Source organism: Onychomys torridus, chromosome 12 (assembly GCF_903995425.1).
Source record: "Onychomys torridus chromosome 12, mOncTor1.1, whole genome shotgun sequence".
NCBI classification, from domain to species: domain Eukaryota; kingdom Metazoa; phylum Chordata; class Mammalia; order Rodentia; family Cricetidae; genus Onychomys; species Onychomys torridus.
In genome coordinates this window covers 3,561,252-3,586,669 of record NC_050454.1, presented here as the reverse complement: position 1 = coordinate 3,586,669, position 25,418 = coordinate 3,561,252, and the positions used below count along the sequence as shown (strand labels likewise).

Genomic DNA, 25,418 nt, shown 5'->3' with positions numbered 1-25,418 from the left:
CCAGGAGTGTAACACAAGGGTGCTCCTGGCTTCTTCTTTCTGGTCTCTCAAGACTCTGAAGCCATCAGCTGCTTGGGGAACACAGCTCTTAATGCAACCCTCTGAGACAGTGGGCTTCCTGTCCCCAGTTCTATCTCAAATGGCTGTGAGGGAAGAACACAGTGATCCTGTAAAATGTCACTGAATCAGAAGCTTGGCAGCTTTGCCAACAAGCTGGGGGAGAGGACTCTAACTCAGCTTCAGGGAAGAGTGAGCGGACGGTCCTTCAGCTGAGTTCCTCACGGCTTCCACAGCACGACCTCCATTTCTTCTCCTCTTGAGTATGAGAATGTACACACACACACACACACACACACACACACACACACACACACACACAATGCCTTTGTTGAGGCAAAGGAAAGTAGAGAATGGGAACAAAGCCCCTCAAAAGCCTAAAATAGTGCTCATGAGGCTTGATTGACTTTCAGCCCACATCCCAGAGATGTTGCCTTCCGCTGCAGCACTCACCCATGGAGGATCCAGGCGAGCAGCCTGGCAGCCTCTCTGCTGCCTCCTACCCCAGCTCCCCCTTGACTCTGCTGGAGCCTCCCCGGCCCCCTCTGCCTCTAGCTCATTTCTCCCATCCTCTGCCTTTGGTCTCAGCAAAGTCTGGCAGAGTCTCCTGTTGGGGGCTGGACTCTGAAGTTGTGATGATGGCCTACCCTTGCTCCTAGCTGCTACCATTAGCTTCAGATGCCTCAGGTCACTTCCTGGAATCAGAGCCAAGGAGCCAACAGGGTCTACAGCCCGCTGTCAGCAGCCACAGTCATTCTGCCAGGTGCCTTCCTACTTCCTTTTAAAAGCCCCAGACTCTGCAGTGGGAAGAAATAAAGTCCAACCCTGAGGTCTGTCGGTGGAGAGGGGAGCCTTTCAATTCTGATTAAATCCTTTTCCCACTTACTAGCTACATAACTCTGGGCAAGTTATCTGCCCTCTTTCCTTCTGCCTTACAAATCCAAACTATGCCATACAGGTAAATAATGATATCTGTTTAAAAAGACTATTGTGAATGTTATGAGCTGCTTGCTGGCATGTGGAGACTCCCAGGGTTGTACAGACGTCAGCAGCTGACGCTACAGCTTCTCTTACCCTCCAACAGCCACTGCGTTATCAGCGAAGCTGAACAAAGGAGCCTCAAACCCCAAGTCAGAACCAGCACTGGCTACCATTTAGTTAGCACCTACTGTATGAACACTGCTGGGTGCCTCCAGTGACATTAATTTTTCTGGCTCTTACCGTTATTAGCATGTGCCATGCGCCATGTGGCTTCCACCTCAGTAACAGCAGTGAGATCCTTTAGTTCCTGGGGGCTGGGGAGACAGGAAGAAATCCTTGCATATCATCCACTTGGCAGCTCTCTCACTATTTGCATTCACTACTGACTTTGTTCCAAAGAGCTGAAGACATCCATGAGGGGCCCATGGAAGGCGACCAAGGGCCCAGAAAGCACAAGGCTTCGAAACTGTGGGTCCTGGGTCAGGATTGTGGCCCCTTCATTTACTAGCCCAGCTAGAAAAGCCCCGTGAGCTTCAGCCCCTGACTCCTGCAGATTATGAGCTGCACCAGCCAAAAGGCAGCCATTATCACCCTTCTTTCTCTGCTGAATAAAGCCAGTTTGAGATGTTGAAATTTTGTGATGTTTAAAAAACTGCCAAGTAAGGAAATAATGGGACCAGATACTGGTTGATCTGAGTTCCAGCGCCCAAGCTCTTCTTTAGTTCTGAGATATCTACATGTATTCTTCCTAGGTGCCGAGGGGCATTCAACACCATCCAATACTTCCCATTACATGGTTGCAGAGGCTTTAGATTTAAGGAGAGAAAGCAAACCAGGCCATCTGCTCTTGGCCATTTCAAATGACAAATTCTCTTAAATATCTTTTTTACAAGAACAGTGAAAATAAGTAAAAATTCAAACTAAGGGTGAGGCGGGTGAGGATGGAGTAGCAGAAACTGAAGCACCCAGTCACAGCTTGAATCACTCTTGTTTTTCCCGCCTCCTCTGAGCTGTGTTCCATTGATGCTCATCATCTATCCCAGCACCCAAGAGGAACTCTTCTCCCAAAGTCACCAGGAAGATCCTGGTGGTCCTCGTCATAGACCCTTAAAACACTTCCTCTGCCACTCAGTATCAACTCCACTGCCAGTCTACTGTGTGAACAGACTGTTGTAGATGATCCAGTGACTACAGAAGAAATACAGCCAGGATGCACAACAGAGTAGAGACCAGGAAGCACAGACTGCCGTGAGCATCATCTTGACATCTTTTGTCCCCTGCTTCTGTACCTCTATCTTTTCTGTGTGATCCTTCTGTCCTCATGGAGTACGCTACGTCCTGACAACCACGGCACACTCAACACCTGCAGCCCCGAACATTGTCCTCAATTGAGCCTCATCCTGTAGTTACTGTATGGATGACTGTGATAGTTGAGCTTAGGTTTCAACTTTACTGAAATCAAAGACGCCCTGATAGCTGGCAAAATGTTGTTTCTGGGTGTGTCCATGCAGGTGTTTCCAGAAGAAACTAGAGTTCTCATCAGTCACTGAGTACAGAAGATCACCCTCATCAATACAGGTGTTATCATCTCACCCACTGACAGCCCTCACCAGTGTGGGTGGGCATGTCGTCCCATTGACAACTAAGATTAGAATTCAAAAGCTTCAAGGCCAACTGGTCTGAAACAACTCAGGGTTGGTCTTAGAAGGATGAATGTGGGATGCAACCTAGGGCAGTGAGCAGCAAAGCTTTGCAGGTTCAAACCCCAGGGTCACTACTTACTAGCTAAGTGACCTTTAGGAACCTTCTCTCACAATCATGCTAAGATCACTGTAAGCGACTTCTGCAAAGGTATGATAAGATGAAGTCTGAAACCATGTGAGATCATTCACTAGCCATCCAATGGAGTTGGGCCACCAACCAGCTCCCAAATAAAGACACGGGGACTTATTGTTAATTATGAATGCTCGGCCTTAGCTTAGGCTTGTCCCACTAGCTCTTTTAACTTAATTTAACCTGTTTTCTTCATCTACACTTTGCCTCAGGGCTTTTTAACCTTTCTTTCATTCTATATGTCCTGCTTTCCTGCTTCCTCCATGTCTGGCTGACCCCTATTACCTCCCTGGCATCTCTTTTTCTTTCTCTCTTGAGCCTAAATTTCTCCTCCTACTTACTCTTCCTGCTCACAAGTTCATCTATACCTCCTCCCTCACTATTGGCCATTCAGCTTTTTATTAGACCAGTCAGGTTCCCCAGGCAGGCAAGGTAAAACAGCAACACATCTTTGTGTAGTTAAACAAATATTCTTTAACAATCCAACTTCATTCAAACTCGTGATGCTTGGATTTTTTCCCTGTGGGCAGTACCTTCATATGGCAGTCAGCCTCCCCACTGTTACACTGCTAGCTCCATCATCTTGACCATCAGGACTTTTTCCCTTTGTTGAGTCAAAATGTATCTCCTTCTGCTTTTTGGTCTGTTATCCCTGGTTCTTCTCATCTTTGGGCATTTAAGGGAGTTCAGTGGATCTCCTCCTTGTATTCCAACTCTGGGTAGTTTGAATGGAAAGAGTCCCCATGGGACCATATATTTGAAAACTTGGCCTCTAGTTGGTGGAATTGTTTGGGAAGGATAGGAGGTGTGGCCTTGTCTGAGGAGGTATAGCACTGGGGGCATACTTTGAGGTCTCAAAAGTCCATACCATTAACAGTTAGCTTTCTCTGCCTCACGTTTGTGATCAAGATGCAAGCTTTAGCTGATGATCCAGTGCCATGCCTGCCCACCTGATGCTCCCCACCATGATGGTCATAAACTCTGAAACAGTAGCCCCCCAAAAATTCTTTCTTCCATAAGTTGCCTTGGTCACGGTATCTTAGCACAGCAATAGAGAAGTAATTAAGACAAACCCCAAGCAGAATCAAGCAGAAGCGAGTGTGTTCAGTCACTGTATCACAGCAGATTGGTTCAAGGGTAGGAACTTGACTCAAGTCAGAGCAATCAAAATCCTTCCCTAAGATTTCAAATATTGGAATCAAAGCAAATGAGTTCTGCAACCTAGAAAGGTCAGGCTAGAGTATGAGAGAATGAGGGATCAAACTGGGTTTGAGAGGTGGCATAATGGGGGCAGGAGGAGAGATCAAGACCTGATGATAGAATCTCTGGTTCTAGCTGTCTACAGGGTCCATACATTTCCTTGCTTTTACACGGGTTTGCTAATGCTTAGGTCGGTTGGGGGTAGTTTTCTGTTACAGACACTTCTTCCACAGTACCCACATGCACTCACGTTTAGATTCAACACTTGAGTCCTCTGCCTTGAGCCATTTGTGTCTCTCCATGGTTCGCTAACCTCTGTGCAGTGATGGGATTTAGGGGAACCCAAGGAAAGCCATACAGAGCTTTGCCTGGCATTTACTATAAAGCTATCTCTAAGTCTAGGTTTTAACTACAGAGTCCATGGCTTCAAACTGTTTGAAAAGCTGTCCTAGATTTTCAGCTCTTTGAGGCAGCACCCATATTGGCTTCATCCCTGGCCTCTTAGTGAGTAGACTACCTGGAGTCACATGGTGTCATCGGTCATTGTTGAATGAATCAATGAATTTTCCAGTTGGGTTCCTTTATCATCTGGATATTTTCCTTTGAAAGCACTGGGCTGGCAGTCACCTGGAGTGGCCTTTATCCACACTATGAACCTCTCCCTTCCCAAGGGGACATTTGCCTTCTGCCAGGCCTGGACAGGACACCACCAAAGCCCACACACGTTAACACAGCTAACTCGTCAGCTGGTGAGCTAACTTGGAGGATGCACTTCCTCTCAAACTGAATTTTCTGCTCTCTTCCTTTCAAATCCTGCTACACTGTCATTCAGTAATGAAAACAGCCGAAATCATTTTCAAGAGGAAGCCAGCTGGTTCATTAGTCTGATTAAACCCAAGCAATGAGATCTGAGAACAGTCCCCATACTGAATACAGTGACTTCTCCCCAGCCTCAGGGAGATTGGCAGTGATTATTAATCTGAAGACTCAGTTGCTGTCACCTCTGCAAACTCATGTGGATCATAGAGAAAGGACTGGTTTACAGAAAGGAAATGTCAGGGCTCTCTGAGTCAATAGGGTGTGGTCTCCCCCTTCAGCCTCATTGAAGACTGCTGGCTGACTCTCCAAAGTCTGCCAGCCTCCCCTACCTGTTGAGAAAACCATGATCTTCAAAGTCATTGAGGTTTATCTTTAAAACTAGATTTTAGAATTTACCAGCTACATGATTTGAGGCTCTGATTCTTTAGCCTAAAAAGGAGATAAAAATACCTATTTATAGGGAAGCCACAAAGCCTGATAAATAGTTGATGTTCCGGATGCTGTGGTTTGGAATGGGTGGAATGTAGGCAGGCGTCGGGAGAGGTGACCATCCAGTGGCAACACCTTAAGAGGACGCAGAACCACAAAAGGGCACACAAGTTGGACAAGCCGTTGAGGATTTATATTAAAAGAAACAAGGAGACTGTAAAAAGACGAAGTCACTGGAGGGTGAGGGATCAGCTCCTTCTTGCTGCAGGCCAGAGGGGTGGTGAGGGGAGCAAATGTGCTGGAGATAGGGACAGTGGCCAGAGGCCAGTGCCACTTCCAAGGCAGGTTGATGGGCATCTTAGTGAAAGAAGGAAGTAGGGCAAGGAAGGATTTGTCTTTCTAGCAGAAGCCTGGGTATCAGAAGGAAGCAAAACAAACTTATCTGAAGGACTGAAGGAAGAAGCAGTCTCTAGCCCTGGAGGCCTGACAGAAAGTGAGAGCCATTTTCTGAGGAAAAACCAACAAGCACAGCGAAGGGCATGAGATAGATTCAGTCTGAGAGATAGTGAGTATGAGATGCCATCCTCAAATTCCCCACTTAATGACATCAAATCCAAATTGACAGAAGCTACTAGGTAGACTGACCTTGTCTGAAGAGACCCACTCCCCAGGCCTTATTTGTGGAGAGATTCATAGGCAGGCTGGCAAAGCAGTCAATCCAGTTTGAAAGTTTCCCTAGGCAAGGACAGGCATATTGCTACTGGGGTGGCTTTAGAGATGCTGCTATGGCTTCTAACCAGAAGTCACTTCCTGAACAACTCCAACCGGAAAGAGCCACAGGTTTGTGTCAAGGTTGACAGGGGAGAAAGTCACAATGATGGGGGGTGTCAGGAAAAGCATAAAGATAAATGATAAGCAAAACAATAAAGAAAAGAAAAGGAGAACATGACAACCTTTTTACAAAGGAATCCCGGAAGTGGTCTACAATGGGAGGGAGAAGTGGACTGGACCACCAGGTGGGAACTCAGAAGAGCAGAAAGACCACAGTTATAGAGCACAAAGTCTTATCTTAAATACCGTGGGAGAAGGCCTGGATGGGTGACCTTGGCAGCTCAAGGTCAGCTCCGTGAGCCGTCATCTTTTTTGTCTTTAGAGTAGTTATACAAATACTTCCCTTGCGGGGCTAAGGTGAGTCAACACTGTGAGGTGATCTGTGCAGTGAAGGAAGTGGACACTTTCACTAGTGGTCACTCAGTTTATCCCCTGTCAATCCCGGGATATGGTCCTGCTCTGGCCCCACACCTCAGAAAGGACATTGACTACCTGGCATCCTCAGCACTGATCCTCCCATCCATGGAGCTCTGGGGAACCCCTCTTGGCTTGTGGACAAAGTGGAGTTTGATACCCAGCTTGTCTGGAGAAACTGAAGATGGAAGGAACCTGGTCTCTGTGTCTGGCAGCATAGCGTGTGTCTCCTGACACACTGCCCCCCCCCACACACACAGGATGACCTTAGGCATGCACATCGCCTGGCTCAGCCGAGCCTCATGATTCCATCTTTTCCTATCAAGCTGATAGGAAGAAATGGCGTAGCCTGGGAGACGCTGCCTGGCTCACAGTAGGCAAAAGATATCTGTCTTCCTTTCCATTTCCTTTGTAATAGCTTTGAGGTTCCAGAAAGGATTAGAAATTAAGCAGAAACCGAATATTGCTATATGGTATCAATCACTCTCTCACATCACCATCAAATCTAATTGTAGGCAAAAGGAGCCGAAAAACAAGCGTCCAGAATACAACAAGGTAAGCCGACCCTGTCTGTTGTAGACTGTTGGCGACATGCTCCCAGCTGTCCCTGTTTTGAAGCTTCAGAATTGAGGCAGCATCAATACCAAGGCTGCAGAAAAAGATGTCTCCCCACCTTGGGCTTTGATCTTACACGTTTCCAAGTACAAGAGGCAGTAAGTACAATCTCAGGGATTCTTCTGCATCTCTCTTCACTGCCCCTAAAGCAAGAAGACAGCACCAATAGCGTATCCTCGCCACTCAACTTCTGAGTTAGAGAGTCCTGGGAAGATTATGGAATTAAATTGTGCCTTGATTTTAATAAGCCAATGTGGAGATCAAAACAAAAACAAAAAATTAAACTAAAGCACGTAGAGATAGACTTCAGACTTGGCCTCAGCACCCCAGGAACAGTTCACTGTCCACCGACAGCAATATGTCTGAGGGAAACGTTTGAGAAAGGCTGTGTGTGTGTGTCTGTGGACTTGTGTCTTCTGTTCCCTTGGAGGAGCTATCATCTGAAGCCAGCCCCCTGCTGCTCTCACCCCTAGAGCCCAGAAGGGCTTTTACAGAAGGACCTGGGGAAGGACAGGCCAGTCTGAGAGTCCCTAGGAGTGTTCACCTAGGAGTTAGTTCACAGGAAGTGCTCAGGACAGAAGAACAGGCAGGTCATCCACATATTAGAACTGGGAGCTTGGCTGCACCGAGTCTGGTCAAGGTGAGAGTCTAGCGCTACCTTAGGAGCAGAGCAGGTATGCTGTGCTAGCAAATACTTCCAAACCAGCCCCAGGAGGGGAAGCCGAAGCTACAGCATTCACAAATGGCTGTGGTGGAAGCACTTCCACCACAGCTGGTCGGGAGCTACCAAGAGATGTCACTGGCTCAGGTAGAGATGACTAGCATGGCCTCTGAAGACTCAACTTGGGAGGTGCCTGGGACTCCACTACCTCCAGCTGTCCATGGCTCATGCTGTGGCCTAGAAAGAATGTTCGCGAAATACATGTTTATTGGGTGGATCTCAAAGTGAGCGAGTGATGTTCCCGGACAGCAGGAGTACAGAAGCTAGCCTCTGGCTTCTACCAAAACATTTCATAAGGAAGAGGTGTGTTTGGTTCTTGGGATTACCTGTGGATAAAAGCTGAGCCAACAGAAGGACGTAGCATAGGAGCAAGCTTTGAGTCTCTCTGAATATGGTAATGGCGCTCCGATTCCCATAGGCAGACAGAAGGCAGGATGCTCTCCGCCTCCCGCCTCTTTATTTCCATCTCACATCTATTCCCCTGGCTTCCAGCTTTGCTCACACTTCAGCCTGGGAAAAGAACTGTCAGCAATTGCTGTGTATACTAAAGGACTATCCGGCTGCTTTGCGTCCTTGGCCCAGCAGAGGTTGAGGTCATTCAAAGCGAAAGAAGGCACCGTCCTGTATCTTTGTCCCATGAAACTGTGTGTGGAAAGGTCTCCCAGGGTGCTAAGGTTTTCCTCTCATGTCTGACTCTCTCCCTTTCAGACTGTATCCTACAGCACTGTTCATACCACCACTATCCCCCTATACGGCCATGTCATGTTCCAGCTACGGAAGTGTGGGCTCTCTGGGGCAGAGAGCAACACACCTGTCTGAACTCCCAGGGCTGAATGCAGCATCTGGCATATGACTGTGCCCCAGAACTGTGTGTTACTTAATCACACTTGGAAATGAGAAAGCCCACTTCCCACACCTCTGAATTCAACGTCCCAAACTGAGTAAACTCCTGGAAACACCCAGAAACAATCCACAGACACTTAATTTGTGAAACCGGCCAATTATCTGTGAGGAAGCAACTGAGAGGCAGAGAGTCTCCAGTCCACATCCTTCTAGGGCCAATTGTAAAAAATCTACTTCTCAGAGACAAATCACTACAAAAGCTTTGAAACACAGACAGTTCCCTACTTAGGAACATGTTGTATTCTGGAAGTCTATTGATGAAATAGTTGTTTGAAATTCAGATGCACTTTCTCGTAAACCACGACCAGAAGGGTGAATGGTGGCATAGTTCTAACCTGTGCAGAGGACAGCTGGAGGAAGCAAGAAAGCTGTGCTTCCCTCTGAGCGTCACAAAGGAGGTGCACAGAGCACGTTAGACTCCACAGTAGCCTCTGGTTGAGGAGCAATACCAGAAGCAGTTAAGCTGCTGTTCTCGCTTTGGTGAACACAGGCTCACCTGTCAGTCTTGTTGGAAAGGCAAATTTCTGATCTTCCCTGGAGTCAGGCAGAATCAGGGGTCTGGGAGAGGGCCATGGGAGTCTTCGCAGATGATGTGAGCAGTGTAGCTAGGGAAGAGGAGGTCACATCACCACTCCTGGAATGAAGCTGCCCTCTCTGAGGTCTGAGGCTTCTTTTGCTCTTTTGGCTCAGAGCCACACCTTTTCTTTGCTGCTTCTTTCTTGAGTAAGAGAGGAAGGCAAGCAACCCCTGTCCCTTCCCAGGATGAGTGCAGATAAGGGAGTTGGGTAAAGAGCACAGGCCAGAGAAGAAAGAGGCTCCACCATTCACTGAACAACAGAGTCACCTGGGGTGCCTGCAATGAGACTCAAAGAGCTCAGTAGGCTTGGAAAGCGGCCTCTTCCCTGAGTCTTCTTTCCTTAGTCCCACCTTCCTGCCTGTGCTTACTCCAGGTCCATGCTCGGAAGAGTGGCATTGCTGGAGTAATGTATCTGGAGAGAGGCAGAGGCAGAGGTGGAGACAGAGAAGAAATAGTCATTTATTTTATTACAGTGTTGCTCTACACCTATATTGAAATCACAAGACAAAAGCAATACAGGCCAGGCAATTGTAAGCCAATTTTCCATAATACGGAAAAATCTGTTCACAAGTTCTGCTGAAGGAAAATCACAGTGGGAGAAACCTTTAGAGGAAGTGGGCAATCCGCCTTTTAGCAGGCTCTTACTAGTTAGGACACCCTAAGCCATCAACGCCTGCAAAAAAAGCCCTTGGGACAGTTGTACACACGACCACAGATGTTTGGCGTGCAGTAGGAGCACAGAGACAGATGTTCTTTTTGCTTGTCCAGATCCAGAAACTTAAGGCCAATGTTCTGTGTTGATATTCTTGACACTTGACTGATGTGGAATAATCTTTTCATACACTGTGAAGATGTGTGTTTGCCAAGGAGCCTTCTTATTGGTTTAATAAAAAGTTGAACAGCCAATAGGTAGGCAGGATTTTGAGGGCAGAGATAACACTGGGAAGAAGATGGAGTTGCCAGCCAGACACAGAGGAAGTAGGAAAGCAGCATGGGCAGAAAGAATAAAGATAATAAGCCGGGAGGTGGTGGCACACACCTGTAATCCCAGCACTTGGGAGGCAGAGGCAGGCAGATCTCTGTGAGTTTGAGGCCAGCCTGGTCTACAAAGCGAGTTCCAGGACAGCCTCCAAAGCTACAGAGAAACCCTGTCTCGAAAAACCAAAAAGAAAAAAAAAAAACAGAATAAAGATAATAAAGCCATGAGGCAGAAAGTAAGTTAATAGAAATAGGTTAATTTAAGTTACAAGAGCTCATTAGAAACAAGCCCAAGCTATCGGCTGAGCTTTCATAATTAATAAGAAGTCTTCTTGTGGTTATTTGAGAGTTCACGGTGGGACAGAAAAATCCATCTAAACTCTACTATGTGCAGCACTTGGAGCATGAAGGGAAAGTAATTAAGATATAGTCTAGGGAAGAATGAGATAGCTGTCCCTCAGATGAGATAGGGCAGCTGAGGCACACCTGAGTAAGCCATGATGCAAGACAGCCTGTAAACATTTGAATGAATTGTGAGCATATTTTAGTGAGAGCATGATTGCCTCCCACTGGGTTGATTTAGGAGGCAGGAGGGGGAGGGGTGGATGGGAGAAAGCAAGTCTTCAATTCCAATCACTTGTATCACCTGAGTAGGAGATGGGGCAGGTGGGTGAAATGTGTTTAGAAGGTGAAGTGCTGGAGTGGATAGGTAAGCTAAGACTACTTCATGTATAACCCTGAATACCATTCAGGGAACGCTGGCTTTACTATAAAGAAGTGGCTACAGCAATGCCATTCACCAGGCTACTATGTGGCTAACACTGTGTTAGATTGTTCAGACAACATTCCCTCTACCCATATGCCATGTCCAAGTGCATGACACCTATTTCAGGTCAAGGAACCCGATGCTTCAAGGACGTTTGAGCAAATGGAGGATTTTCAGAAGCATCTGTCCTGGTTGGTTCCTGTCAACTTGATACAAGCTTTAGTTATCTGGGGGAAATCAGGTTGCTGTCAGCAAGAGCTTGGGGGCATTTTCTTGATTAATGATTGATGTGAGAGGGCTCAGTTCACTGTGAGTGCTGCCACCCCTGGACAGTCAGAGCTGGGTTGTACAAAACTGAAAGCTGAGCATGCCATGGAGAGCAAGATTCCTCCATGGCCTCTGCATCAGTTCCTGCCTTGGGTTCCTGCCCTGACTTTCCTCAGTGATGGAGTGTGACCCAGGAGTCAAAGCTGAAATAAACTCTTTCTTCCCGCTGGATTTTTTTGGTCATGGTGTTTCCTCGCAGCACGCTACACATCACCTACTATCACAGTAATTCCGGCAGGAGCAAATGAAAAATGGATGGGAGAAGTGGGCACTTGATTTCTTGCTTTCTGTAACATTTTGTACCTACCCACCCCCAAATCAGCTCACAAGAAATAAAGAAGTAGCTAGAAATTCTAAAAATGCACCAATCCTCTCAAAATCTCTGCAGTCAGGCATGCTTTGGGGTTTATGGTCATTTCTGGAATTAGAACCTATTCCTTGCCTGGAGAGCTTCCTGGCAATCCACATGACCCCCACCCTCCACCCCAAGCTACAGTGAGGAATTCCACAGCAGCATCTCCTGATCAGGCAGTGAAGAACGCGGACCCAGAGTCACGCAGTGAACCAAAATTAGCTTCTTTACAAGCCCATGAAAGTGGGGTGATTAGAGTCTGTTGCCCAAAATATACAGGAAGGTGAAAGCTCCCTCTTCCTTTCTCACATGCCCCTCTCACACCCCTCTTCTCTTCCTGGCACCATCTACCTCTTCATAGACAATAAAGAAAATGGAATCTCAGGTGGTAAGTGTCCTCAACCCTTTTCCCAAGAAATCCACTGTGGGCAACTTCAGGGGTGTTGCAGATTCCAGGCAGGGAAAGGTATGTGCAGTCAGTCCTGAACTGAGGCCAGCACCCTTATTAACTTTTTACATGTTAAAAATACTGTTATTATTTTAAAAAATGTTTTTTTTTTCTTTTTAAAGTTACTATTAGGAGTGCAGAGATAGAGCTCCTGGGGGGAGGTATGTTGAAGTTCCTTAGGAAGTTGACTAACTAGTAAGTATTGTAACAATTCAACATTGTCGCCTTCCAGACTGTTGGGAGGAGAAACCATGTCTTGTCTTACACCAATGTCTTTACACAGCACTTCTAAAACTGCCAAAGCAGCAAGCGTGCTGGGAGACACCCATAGTCCTAGGATTTGGACATCGAGGCAGGCAGACGGGGTGTTCAAGGCCAACCTGAGCTATAAGCAAGCCCCTGCCTCAAATAACCACAAAATAAAGCTGACAGAAACCTGCACGTGTGCCCCTTCATTCTATTGCTTTCCTCATTTTAGAGAAGGTGGATCCGGATGGCCTGACCGGATCTTCCAGCTAGCTCCTCTCCTCTTTTATCTGCTTCTTACTTCTTTTTATGCTCCTCCTCCCCAATCCCCGCCCCGCATTCCCCCCCCACTCCCCCCTCCAAGATTATCCATGCTGTTGTGAGGGTTTCCCCAGGTTGCCGTGCTGGAGGGTCCCACCCAAGCAATCAGCAGTGTTTAGAAGTTGCTCAGTAACAGTATTTATCAGAGTACAATGGTGGTAGAGACCATTTCCAACCTCTTTATTTCACTTGTAAAACAAAGCCCCAAAGCCCACAGAGAAGATGACATGCCTATGTTCTTGAGGCTGGATCCATAAGTCCCATTCATGACAAAACTGGGGTGATTCTATCTCCGTCCCAGAGGCTCACTAGCCGGACGCACTCTTGCATTATAATCAAAGTCAAGAGGGATGGCAAGGTTAGGTAGGACTGGAGAAAGCCGGCTCCTGTCCTGCCATCGAGAAAACAGAAAGAGCCTGTTGGTTTCGAAATCTACATGAGCTGGTTGATCTGCTTATGCTTGATTTTTTCTTCGGTATGTGACAAAGGTGAAGGTCTGGAAAAACAACACAAGACCCCTGAACCTGGCTCCCCATATCCCCAGTCACTGAGCTACCTCGTGCTTAGTAGACCCATTGTTGGTGCACTCAGAGAGCCAAATGTCACCCCGCCTGTCAGAGACAGTTGGACTTAAAAATTTCCAGACACAGGTGGCTGACTCAGCCCTCGCTTTGCTGTGGCGATGGTGATCAGGCATCAGCTGTTGGCTCGGATGATGTGTTCCCAAAGCAACATGGTGAGTGTGCGCTGCCAACATTGGAGGCTAGGGGAAGGCAGTGTGTTGAGCCAGTTAAACACCCCAAACTGCCCTGTCTCTCAGAAAGCAGGGTGACTCATCAGAGCGCTCTGTGACTGGGAGAGGCACTGGGGAAGCCGCAGGCCCCGGAAACCTGCACACAGAGAGCCTCAGATTCCCTGCCTCTGGCTCCTGCTCAGCCTCTTCTCTACCTGAAAATGAATATAGGCTCCATCCCTAAACCCTGCCCTGCTCCTCCGGGAAGCATATCTGCTCTCTTCAGGCCGAGAGCCATTCTTTCTTACACACTGAGGGCCTGCTCTGTACAATGTGGCATTTGGTGCTCTACCGTCTCCACTGTTTACAGCTGACATGGGTCACAGATTCTCTAAGGAGAAGCACTACGGTTCTTCCTCTGCATTCACAGTGCATCTTAGCGTGTCACCTAGAGTGACGATGCACAGCCTCCTCTAGCTGACCCGTGTCTGCCTGTGGGGCAGGTGCTCCCTAAACCCAACTGTGTCAACGATGGCTTCAGCCTTTGCAAATAGAGAGCTCAACAGCCAGGCCTCTGTTCCAGTTGGGGAAAGGGTACCTCTCCCTTCCAGGCAGACAAGGTTCATATCCAGGCAAGAGGAGCATGGGTTGGGTTTTCAACCCCTGGGCTGGAGACCCTGTACAGTGAAGCACTGGCACCGTCGGAGCTGTGGCTCCTTGCAAGAGGTCATTCTCCTCATGTCCCTCCTCTATGCTCTGTTCCAAGGGGGAACACCTCCTACCTTGGGGAAGCTGGCATCAGACAGCTTGCTTCCTTCTTGTCTGAAGGGAGGAAAAGGAACACACACACACACACACACACACACACACACACACACCCCAAAAAGAAAAAAGAAAAGGAAAGAAAAGACCTCACTGCGTATCCACTACAAGAAGGATATTTGGAGGCTTTCTCCCAGCCCATTCCTCTCAGCCTCACTTTCTTTTGCTAGGAAGGCCCAGAATACAAATTGTCATAATTTTCAACTTTTGCTTTCTCTAAGTATGGAGTGCCCGTTTCCCCCAGGTCTTTGAATCAAACAGCTAGCTCCCTTTCCACTCCCATCTCCCACCTTGCCTCCTCATATTTTCCTAATCAAACTAGCCTCTGTCACCCCCATCAAGGCGCCTCCGTGCTTCTCTGACCTTTGCCTGCATGTGACTAGAATGGAGCTCAGGCAGCCATCTCTTAGCCCCTGTCGGCAAGACTTCAAGCACTTACCCTGTGTCTTCCTCGACGCTTAACTCAACATCACCCTGAATCCCCCACCTCCAGGAATCTGTTGACAAACACACTGGGAAACGGTTTTGACTTCATAAATGATATAGTTTACAGGCACAAGCACCTTCATATTTACCAATTTTTATAAGAATTTCTATTCTCCAGATTCTTGCCTGGCATCCTTTCCAGAGTTTCTTATTATTATATAATAACTTCCCCAGCATGCCAAGTTGGATCTCCACATTCTACCTCTGCCTGCTTTCCCCATTTGTCCCATCAAGCTTATTGTCTTCTTATTATAAAAGACAGAACAATTCCATGTTGTCCCAACTCCTACCTGTAATCATGTACTCCCATCCAGGCTCTCCTTCATGTCAGCCTTCTCTAGAATGCAGCCAGACTAGATTAAGCCAAGTGTTTTCCTTGTGATGTGCATGCAACAGTGTTTGCCTCCTCAAGAATGCCATTTAAACGGTAAGGATTTCATCTTCCATAGACACTCAGCCCAGCACAGTGAAAATGTATACAGTAAGCCTGTGCACAGTGAAGATGTATACAGTAAGCCTGTGCTCAGCTAAGATGTATATAGTAAGCCTGTTCTCAGTGAGGATGTATGCAGTAAGCCTGTGCTCAGTGAGGATGTATGCAGTAAGCCTGTGCTCAGTGAGGATGTATGCAGTAAGCCTGTGCTCAGTGAGGATGTATACAGTAAGCCTGTGCACAGTGAAGATATATACAGTCAGCCTGTGCTCAGCTAAGATGTATGCAGTCAGCCTGTGCTCAGTGAGGATGTATGCAGTCAGCCTGTGCTCAGTGAGGATGTATGCAGTCAGCCTGTGCTCAGTGAGGATGTATGCAGTCAGCCTGTGCTCAGTGAGGATGTATGCAGTCAGCCTGTGCTCAGTGAGGATGTATGCAGTCAGCCTGTGCTCAGTGAGGATGTATGCAGTCAGCCTGTGCTCAAGGCCTACCTCTCAAAAGGACAGAACACAAACAGTTCTTAAATCCTTTTGCCTCCCCATTCCTCCTTCCTTCCAGGTAAGGGTCATGACTGGAGCCAGTGGGAAGTGCCGGAAGACACAGCAGAAACTAATAAATATCCTCAAAACGAACAAGCCCGTAAGAGAGAGACAAGAAAAGATGAAGGAAGAGCACACACGTGTGTCACAGAAGACCCTCACACCAGTGTGTCAGTCTACCCAAGTGTGAGAAGCTGCCCAGGGTGCGTGGGATGAGGCGAGAACAGTGGGTAACAGTGTGAAGGGTGAGCATGGGGTTCCATCACCAGCTTTGCCCTGGTAGCCGTGGGGAAGGAAGTGAAGAAAGGTCTCTGGGCCTCCTGTTCCTTCTTGGTTTCATCACCCTGCCTGCTGGTGGCCGGTTATGAATTAACCGCCAGGGCCCTTTAGTGCCTTTTCCAACAGTCCTGTTAGCAGCTTCGTCCCCAGATGCCTAGACACCCCAGGCCCTCAGCACCTCTGCACTCTGCAGAAAGCTTTTCTTGGCTGCAGTTCTACACGGGGACCTTCACTGCCCACAAGGCAGAAAAGAATTCTTGGCTGTGGACACTGGTAAACTCCACATATTTTACACATGAGACTCAACTCCTGGTGACTCTAAATGTGGTGTGAAGTGGACAGAAGTCATTCTGCTGATGTGACATGCCTGAAATACATCAGCACTGCCGACACCCACGTCATGGAAAGAGACAGCCCCACAAGGCCCTGTGTCCCAGACACTGCTGCTTTCTTTATCCTCAGTCCCAGGTCGTTTTCTCTGTTTTTCTGCTTTTACATGTCTCTTGTTCTCTTTTTTCTTGTGTGTATGTATTTTGTTTGTTTTAGAGATGCTCTATTTGTCCTGTCTGAAGACAGTCCAAGGTCACACAAAGGCAAAGGGGGATATCACAATCCTCAGTCCTGAGACCTCATCCCAGCCCATTTCTGGCTAGCTGCATTGATCCCAACCATTTACACATGCAGAAGAGAGATGATCACCAATCTACTGCCCCTGATTCAGGGTTGTCAGAAATGTCCTCCTGGACAGGATGGACATCAGAGACACCAAGTTCCTAGAAAACAGAGAACTTGTTGATTTATTTTTATGTTTAATTATTTTTTGTATAGAATATTAGAGGTAGCTCAGACCTAGGCTTCTAGGTTAAGGAAAACAAACAGCCAGAGGATATTGTATTTTTCAAGTAATTGTCCTCTACCTTGAAGTCAGCTGGTTTCTTACAGCCTCCAGCACCGCATACATCCTCGCTGACCAAAGCCCTGCCAGTCAGGAGTGCCCTGATCATGCACACACAGGTTCCCACCAAGCATCCGTGTGTGTGCGCACACGTGTTTATGTGTGTGCACCCGTGTGTTTGTGGGGGACGCGTGTGTCTGCGCGCGCGGGTGTGTGGCGGGGGCGGGCTCTGCGCGCGCGGGGGGGGGGGGGGGGCTCCGCAGCAAGAGTGGCAGCCGGACTTGCGATGCTGCGAGGGTGCAGAGCCGCAGTGCCGTAGCGGGCAGCAGAGCCAGCCTGCCCTCCCAGCAGCGGAGCCCCTAGCGAAGGCGGAAGACCCCGGGGCTGCCAACCCTGGAAGCCGCCTGATGTCCCCGCCCCAGAGAGGGCTGCACTGCGAGGACGCCGGGGCGCCCGCTTCGGTCCCCTGGTGTCTCTCGGTTCCTCTTTCCTCCCAAGTAAGGGAATAAGCCGCTAGGAGGGAGCGCCTCCGGCAAGCGCGCAACCAAGTGTAGCATGGTGAGGTAAGACCGCGGCCGCGAACCAGGGGTCACCAGTTGCGGGGATGAGGGGGCAGCAACTTGGAAAACCAGGGCAAAGCGAGAGCGGGTCCCGCGGCTGGGAAAGGAGCTGCAGACGAGGCCCCTGAGCCCATCCTGACAGCGCCACCTGCCACAAACCCGGGCCCGAGGGGATGCGCCAGTGGACTGTGCAGGGTGGGGCCCCCTTCCCTGTGCCGTGGGTCGGGACGCGAAGGTGTGCGGACGACAGACGTCCTTGCTTCGGGCAGTTTGCTGAAGCAACTGGTCAAATGTCTTCCCTTTTTACGTTGGCTCCAGGGTATCCAGATCGCTGCACGGGGAGCCAGAGGGCTTCTGGGAGCAGGGGATGTCTTTCTGTTGCCTGGTGGCCAGAGCCTCTGGCAGTCCCGTGGGGTTCTGAGACTTTGGGACACTCTAAGTCCAAAGCTTCTTGGGTGGTGGACTTAGAAGCTGAGGCGAATACAGACGCCTTGGCAAATGAAGAGGGGAGCATCAGCGGGAACCTAAAGCTGACCTGTTTGTTTTGAGTCACAAGACCTGTCTGCTTGTTTGTATCTTAATAAGGGTGCATCCAGAATCACCTGTAGGGCTGTGGGGCGTTCGCAAACTCCACCCGACCTCCTCGCCTCACCCAGCATCTTCTGATGTCCCTTTTCTCGGGACTAGTGGACTGGAATTTGAGGAGGGGGCCGTGGACTTCTCAAAAGCCCTACAGGTGATGCTGAGGCTCTGCCTCCATCCCTGCCGCCACCGCTGCAGTGGACAGGGAAGAACCAGGCGCACGAGTAGTCCTGCTGTGCACTTCAAGGTAGCGGAGAGACCCCTCCCTCAGTCTCCGGGGGGCGTCAGGAGGGTCTGCTGAGGGATGAGGTGACTTGTGACAAGACCACCGTGGCGTTCTGGAGTGCTGTGTGAACCCACCGGCTCGCTTGTCCGGGCTGTTAGGTTACGTGCCTGGGCCTCATTAGCATACGATGACCCCTGTGGGGAGGAGGATCGAGGAGAGCTGTTTGTCATGCTTTCGCTTCAGGACTTTGAGGGACCCATGATCTGGAGGTGTACAACGGTCACCTCCAAACATAATGAGGGACAGTAATCAGGCTCAAGACTGATACCTCGGTGCCTGGGATTCAGTGTTTACACAAGGCAGCTGCGGGACCCACTTGCTGGAGAATAGGGCACCTCACACTCAGTCAACGAAGGACTGAAGGATGTTGGCTCCCAGTGCAAACAGCAGAAACCAAATGCACACACTCACACACACCCTTTACAACTGTATCCTTCTCAGTCTAGGGGTTGTCTCCTACCTTGGGAAGCTTCTTGCTGTGTTTGACAGAAATTCCACTTTGAGTATAAATTGTACTCATTAAATAAAACAGCTGTAACTAAGCTCATTTCCTATGGTGTTTCTGATCTGATCTAAGCCCCCTGATCCCACACACACACCATCCCTTTAACATTTAACGCCAGTGTTCTAGGCATTGTTGTCTCTGGGAGAGATCTGGGGGTGGGAAGGAAGTAGAACACTTTCCACTTTATATGTGTGTGTCCATGTTCTCCCATGTGTGTGTACATGTCACGTGTCTCTTTGTGTGTATATGCCCCTGTGTGTATACATGTCCCATGCCTGTGTATGTACATGTCCCATGTCTATGTGTGTATGTATTCTATGTCTGTGGGTATATGGCCCATATCTGTGTGTATGTTCCATGTCTTTCTGTGTATATATGCACCCCTCTGTGTGTGTGTGTGTGTGTGTGTGTATACCGTGTGTGTGTGTGTGTGTGTGTGTGTGTGTGTGTGTGTGTGTGCATGCCCGTGGGTGTGTGTGAGGTCCTCTATCTCTTTCCATTTTATTTTTAGAGACAGGGTCTCTCTAAACTCAGAGTTCACTGATTCAACTAGACTGGCTGGTCATCACGCTTAGGAATCCTCCTGTCTCTGCCTCCTGGTGTCGGACTACAGTGGCTTTGCCCAGCTTTGTACATGGGTGTACCTGGATCAGAAGTCAGATCTCCATGCTCCTGTGGCGATCATTTTACCAATGAGCCACCTCCCAGCCCCCATTCACTTGCTATTTTTTATATAGTCTTGTTCAGATCAGCTAAAATATGAGGGGAAATGACAAAAAATCAGAGCAGCTTGAAATGTAGAGTCTCGGATCTGGGAGAAACTCCCATGATCAACTGTTCCAATTTCCTCCCTGCCCACCCTCCTGCCCACCCAACACCTGTAACAGGTGATGAGGCTCCTTCAAGCCCTGACCCTCCTAGAAGTTCAATACATAGAGACTCTGTGAGTGTCTGCCAAGGCTGGTTCCAGCTCCTCCCCTGGAAGGAAAACAGGAAGTGCTGTTTCATTGTGGGTAACATGATTTTATATATATATATATATATAATACATAGTGTTGTATTACATTATTATATACTCCTAATATAATAGTAGTTCCTGCTCATTGCAGAAAATTTGGGAATTTGAAAGTAAAAAATTATCACCCATGAGTCCTACCACCCAGATCTCACAATTTTTAATACATTGACATATTTCTCTTTGGTCTATTTTTACGCCTTGAAATCATACACTCCATAGAGGGCTGGCATTTGTAGGTAACCTAATAAATGTACTTTGCATGGTGTTAATCATTTTATCTTCATTATGTCATTTAGTCCTAGGAAGTCCCTCTGAGATAGGTGTTATTATTATCAACCCCATTTTCCTAGGATGGCATAGTGTACAGGTGGCAGGCTCCAGTGACAGAGCCACAGTGCAAACCCAAGCTCACTGACTGCGATGTACGGTCACTGTCGCTCCTCGGTTTTTTGTTTTGTTTTTCCTTAATTGGTCTTGTAGTGAGCATCCCTCGCCAACATCATTTCCCAGCTGTGTGTTACTATACTGTTAGCTATTTAAGTTGCGTGCTCTCCTCGGCAACTACAAATAGGTCTGGGCGAAATCTTCACCATGGGCATTTCCAGTTCCTTCTTTCGAGTGCATTCCCAGAAGGAGAATTACCAAGCCAAAGGGCATGACTATTTGGAGGTTCCTTATAGGTACCCAAGAAGCCACCGTTGCTTATAGGTACAAAAGACCTACATTGACTTACATGCCCATTGCCCCAGAGGCAGCTCTACCAAAGTCTAAGCAGGTAACTCAGCCTGATGGGAGAAATCACACATGCCGTCGAATGTATACACTCAAATATGGATATGGGAACTGCTTGATATAAGGCTATTCTTACGTTAGTGCTGTTGTTTTCTAAGACAAAGTCTCACTAATGTAGACTAAGCTAGCCTCAAACTCCCAGCAATCCTCCTGCCTCAGCCTCCAGAGTGATGAGATTACAGGCCTCTACAAGAATGCTTAGCTTTGAAACTGTACCTAGTTTTATGTGAATAACTGTGGGCTACACAATTCTTTAGCTGGGCATCACATATTAACTTGGAGCAAATCAAACTATTATATAAAAAATATAGAGATGTACATAATATCCCACATCTTCACACAGTGATTACAGTAATCTTCACCCTTACATTGCCATCACAGCCAGGTTCAATAGGCTTCCATTAGTCACAGCTTCTTCATATTCTGGCCAGATTCACAGAGCTATTTGTTTACATCAAGTATTGGACTCCCACTGCAAAACCATCATTACTTATAAGTATCAGAGTTTGTCTAATCAAATAACAGTAACACAGCCCAGGAAAAAAATCCAATCACAATAACTTCAGATAAGACCATTTTTAAGAGGTCTTGAACCATTTTTAAGAGGTGAGGTGGCAGAGCAGGGAATGCCATAATGGAAACTAAGTTTAGATCACATCGCCAACACAAAAAAGAAAGGGACATGTGAGATATATATGTGCCTATAACCCCAGCGCTGGGGAAATGGAGAGAGGAGGGTCCCTGAAGCTAGTTGGCCAGCCAGCCTGGCTATATCAGTGAGCTCCGGGTTCAGTGAGAAACCATGTCTCGAAATATAGAGTGGAGAAAGTTTGAAGTAGAGAGACTTCCAACCACACATACCTATGCACACATGCACACACATATATTCACACACACACACACACACACACACACACACTTATGAATGTATACACAGCTATGCACACGCAGAGAGAGACACTATCCTTGGGTCAAAGAAAGGTGGCTGGCAGAGAAAGAACCCAATCAGACACCGCCACCACCACTCCACATGAGGGTAATTTTAAAAGAAAACAAATTGGCCCTGGTCATGGGTTTTCTTTAGAGCTGTGTTTGCCTCGTACCTTCCTCTCTTACCAGCAAGCCCTATGTTGTTACACGGGGAATAAACATCAGTTGAGTCTCACCATGAAACCAACTTTTGCAAGGATCAGCTCAGATCCAGAGGGACCCTTCTGAAAACCTCTCCCCTACTGTGCATGGAACATAGATGTCTCAGCAGCTCAGACCATAGACTTACCTTGCCGTGGTGAAAACACTTCTTCATATGTCCTCACTAAGCTGCAGGTTCACTGAGGGCCGAGCTATTCCTCAGTTTCCGCTACATCCCCAGCACCTGAGGTTTATGTAGAGTTGACAATTCAATAGCATCTATTGAACAGATGAATAGACAAGTAAGAATGCCCGGTGCCCTGTCCAGGGTGCTTTCTACACATTTCTCCTTCATTGCATCTGCATTCTGCTCAGGCCAGTCAGTCTCAGAAATATGACTGAGGTATATATACCTAGAGTTATGTTGTCTGTTTTCACATCTCTCTCTTCCCGTGCTTATTTAAACCCTCAAAATATAACACAATTAAAGTTTCAGCTCCTCAGTCACACTGGTCATATTGCTTGTGCTTAAGCGTCACAGGCAGCTTTTGGTGGCCACACTGGAGAAGGGACAAAAAAGAAAGTCTCCTTAACTGCAAAGAGTACAGCACCCTGGAGTATGAGCGGGGTGCCTGCATGTGTCTTGTTTTCTACCAGGTCCTCTGCAGTATCTGACCCAGAGGAAAGAAGAGGGGAAATCGAGGAAGGCACTGACTACTCCATGGCCCCCTACCACACACTCTCACCTAATACTCATAGCACTACAGACCTGATATTGATAACCTTGTCTCTTGGAGGACAGTGAATCTCAGAATGTTTGAGTGGTTTTGCCTGTGTTTGCAAAGCTGGTAGGAGAGACGGACTTCTCCACACAGATCCATACGGTTCCAAAGATCCAAAGGCTGTATGCTTTGCCTCAGCATTGATGTACACAGTGATGGTGATGTGACTTGTCAGCCTCTTGGCTTCCTGGGAAGCAGATAAAAGGGTGAGTTTGAAGGTGTTCCAAGGGAAACCATCCATACAATTTGTAGATGTAAATGGCATTCAAGAGTGAAAAATTGTGCTCAGGGTGTGAAGGAGGCCTCGCCTTTGGATGGACTGGATAGAGAGGAAGGAGTCCACTGGCAAAGCACTCCAGCCAACCACTGTCCTCTTCGAGTCTCCCAAGAGCAGTGTGGACTCACCCAGGATCACAGGCCTCTTCTTAAGGGAGGCCTAATTACAACCCAGAGGGAAGTGAGAACCTGCCTCAATTCTTCATTCCCATTCCTGCTAAAAGCTTCCTGAGATCTAACTATATATTTATGCAGTTAACACTGGTTGAGATTCTTATCCACAGAAATAACCCAACTTGACCTTAGACGGGTCCCCGAACTGCTCTGCTCCCCCATATCACCCCAGTTCTACTGGCATTGTACAGGTGACACCTGGAATGAGAACACAGAGCCTTTGTGTTTATCCCACGTTATGTCTCATTCGGTCTGTCTTTCTCACTGACCTGCTATATTTCTGACTCTGCTGTGATCCAGTGCTCCTGCTGGCCTTTCCAGCAGGTTCCAGCCACCCCAAATGTGATGTTCATGACCCCCACCACCTAAGCTATCAGCATAGACAATGAGCACTATAGGATTCTGAGCCACGTCTCTGTATTCCAAGGACTAGCTATCTTATGAATTTAATAATTGAACAACGTGTTTTTTAAAAAAAATTATTCAGCTTACTGTACTATCATTTGGCCTGTATTTTCTGTCTTTTCCAAGAGACTGCCAGGCAAGGCTCATCAAACACCCTGTAATGGTCCTGATTCCCTGTACTGATATTCCCTTGGTCTGCTGTTCAGCACCCTTGTCAAGAAGCAAATGCTCCTGGTTTAATATAAGCTACTTTTGATGAGCTGCATTACCTCATCGAGATCACAACTTCAGTGCTAAAAGCTTGTTCCAAACGCTGTTTCAGAAAATTTTCTGGGATTATCATCAGCCCTTTAAGATAAGAAACTTTCACCAGGGAGGTGGTGGTGCATGCCTTTAATCCCAGCACTTGGGAGCCAGAGGCAGGCAGATCTCTGTGAGTTTGAGGCCAGCCTGGTCTACAAAACAAGTTCCAGGACATCCAAGGCTATTCCACAGATAAACCCTGTCTCAGAAAAAAAAAGAAAAGAAACTTTCCAAGTTACTTTCTCAATAAAAGAATAGAATTGTATCTGTTCTGAAGGTGGTGGTGGTAGTGGTGGTGGTAGTGGTGGTGGTGGTGGTAGTGGTGGTGGTGGTGATGGTGGTGGTGGTGGTGGTGGTGGTGGTGGCGGTGGCAGTGACAGTGTTGTTGTTGGTGGTGGTGGTGGTGGCAGTGACAGTGCTGGTGGTGGTACTGGTAATAATAGTGATCGTGGTGATGGCAACAATGGTGATAGTGGTGATGGCCGCCTTGCTGCATGACTCTTGATAGATTAAAGATTGTGCTCAAGTTATCTGAGCTCCATGTTGCTTTAGCACCCTAGCATGCTACGCAATCCTAGAGACATGTAGTAATGTGTGGCATATCTAAGAGTTTGTGGTATGATTAGAAATAAGATCAGAGAAGGAGCCAAGAGAGGAGCCCAGGCCAAGAGCAGAGGCACATGCCCGATGTCCCAACTGCTTGAGAGACTGCCGCAGGGGAGTTACAAGTTCAAGGCTGTCTTTAGTGGCACACCATGCTAAAAGAACAAATAAGCAAACAAATCAAGACGGTTGAGCTCTCCACCTCCATGAGATGAGCCTGGTCTGGAGGTCACAGCAGAGAAGAAGCACCATCTCTGCTCTAACCAGGGCTTCTCCAGAGTGAGATTCCTTCTTCTCTCCTTCTCTTCCAAAGGTTTGGATTCATGTAAAAGATATCCACTTCCCCTTTAAGAATTGGCCTCTGACGTCATTGATACCCCAGTGAAAAGGTGCTTTTCCCTGATCCCAGTGTGAAAGGGGAAAGCAGAAAAAAACCTTGAGAATTCTTTCCTCTCCCTCCCTTGTCTCTCTCTCTGTCTGTCTCTCTCTCTCTCTCTCTCTCTCTCTCTCTCTCTCACACCCACACACACACACACACACACAAGGGCTACATAGCCCAAGAGGAAGGCCTCAAACTCATGATCCTTCTGCCTCAGCCTCTGAAGTCCTGAGATTGTAAGTCTGATCCAAGGCAAGAAAGGAGCACAAGGGAAAAGAGGTTTGTGTAAAAGATTATTCTAATAATTAATGATAAGCATTCTTTGAACACTTGAAGGACAGCAATGTGTTTATAGCCATAACCTCTCCTGCTTCCCGTCACAGTCATGTGAGGCAGACATCACGGATGTCACCAGCCCATCTTACTAGTGTGATCAACTAAAGCGGCAACTGTGAGCCATTGGCAAGGAAAATTCAGTGGCCACCACACAGCTGATCAAGCCAGCCCTGCCTTCCCGGCCATTCGAGCCTTACCCTTCTTTCTGTGTGGTCTGCATGGTGGAGGCAGCTTTCTCAGTACCTAGCAGTGTTACTGTCTACACAGGAACTGGCTTTTCA

The 25,418-nt window shown here is 47.7% G+C and overlaps 1 protein-coding gene across 5 annotated transcripts in view; it reads left to right on the top strand.

The window, feature by feature from the left end:
* Positions 1-17,263: 17,263 nt before the first annotated feature.
* The window catches only part of Dgkg (diacylglycerol kinase gamma), a 200,951-nt gene continuing 192,796 nt past the window's right edge, over positions 17,264-25,418 (top strand). For all 5 annotated transcript variants that reach the window (XM_036203478.1, XM_036203477.1, XM_036203475.1 and 2 more), the window contains exon 1: positions 17,264-17,568. The gene's annotated coding sequence lies outside the window, so the exon portion shown is untranslated. The remainder of the gene's footprint in view (positions 17,569-25,418) is intronic.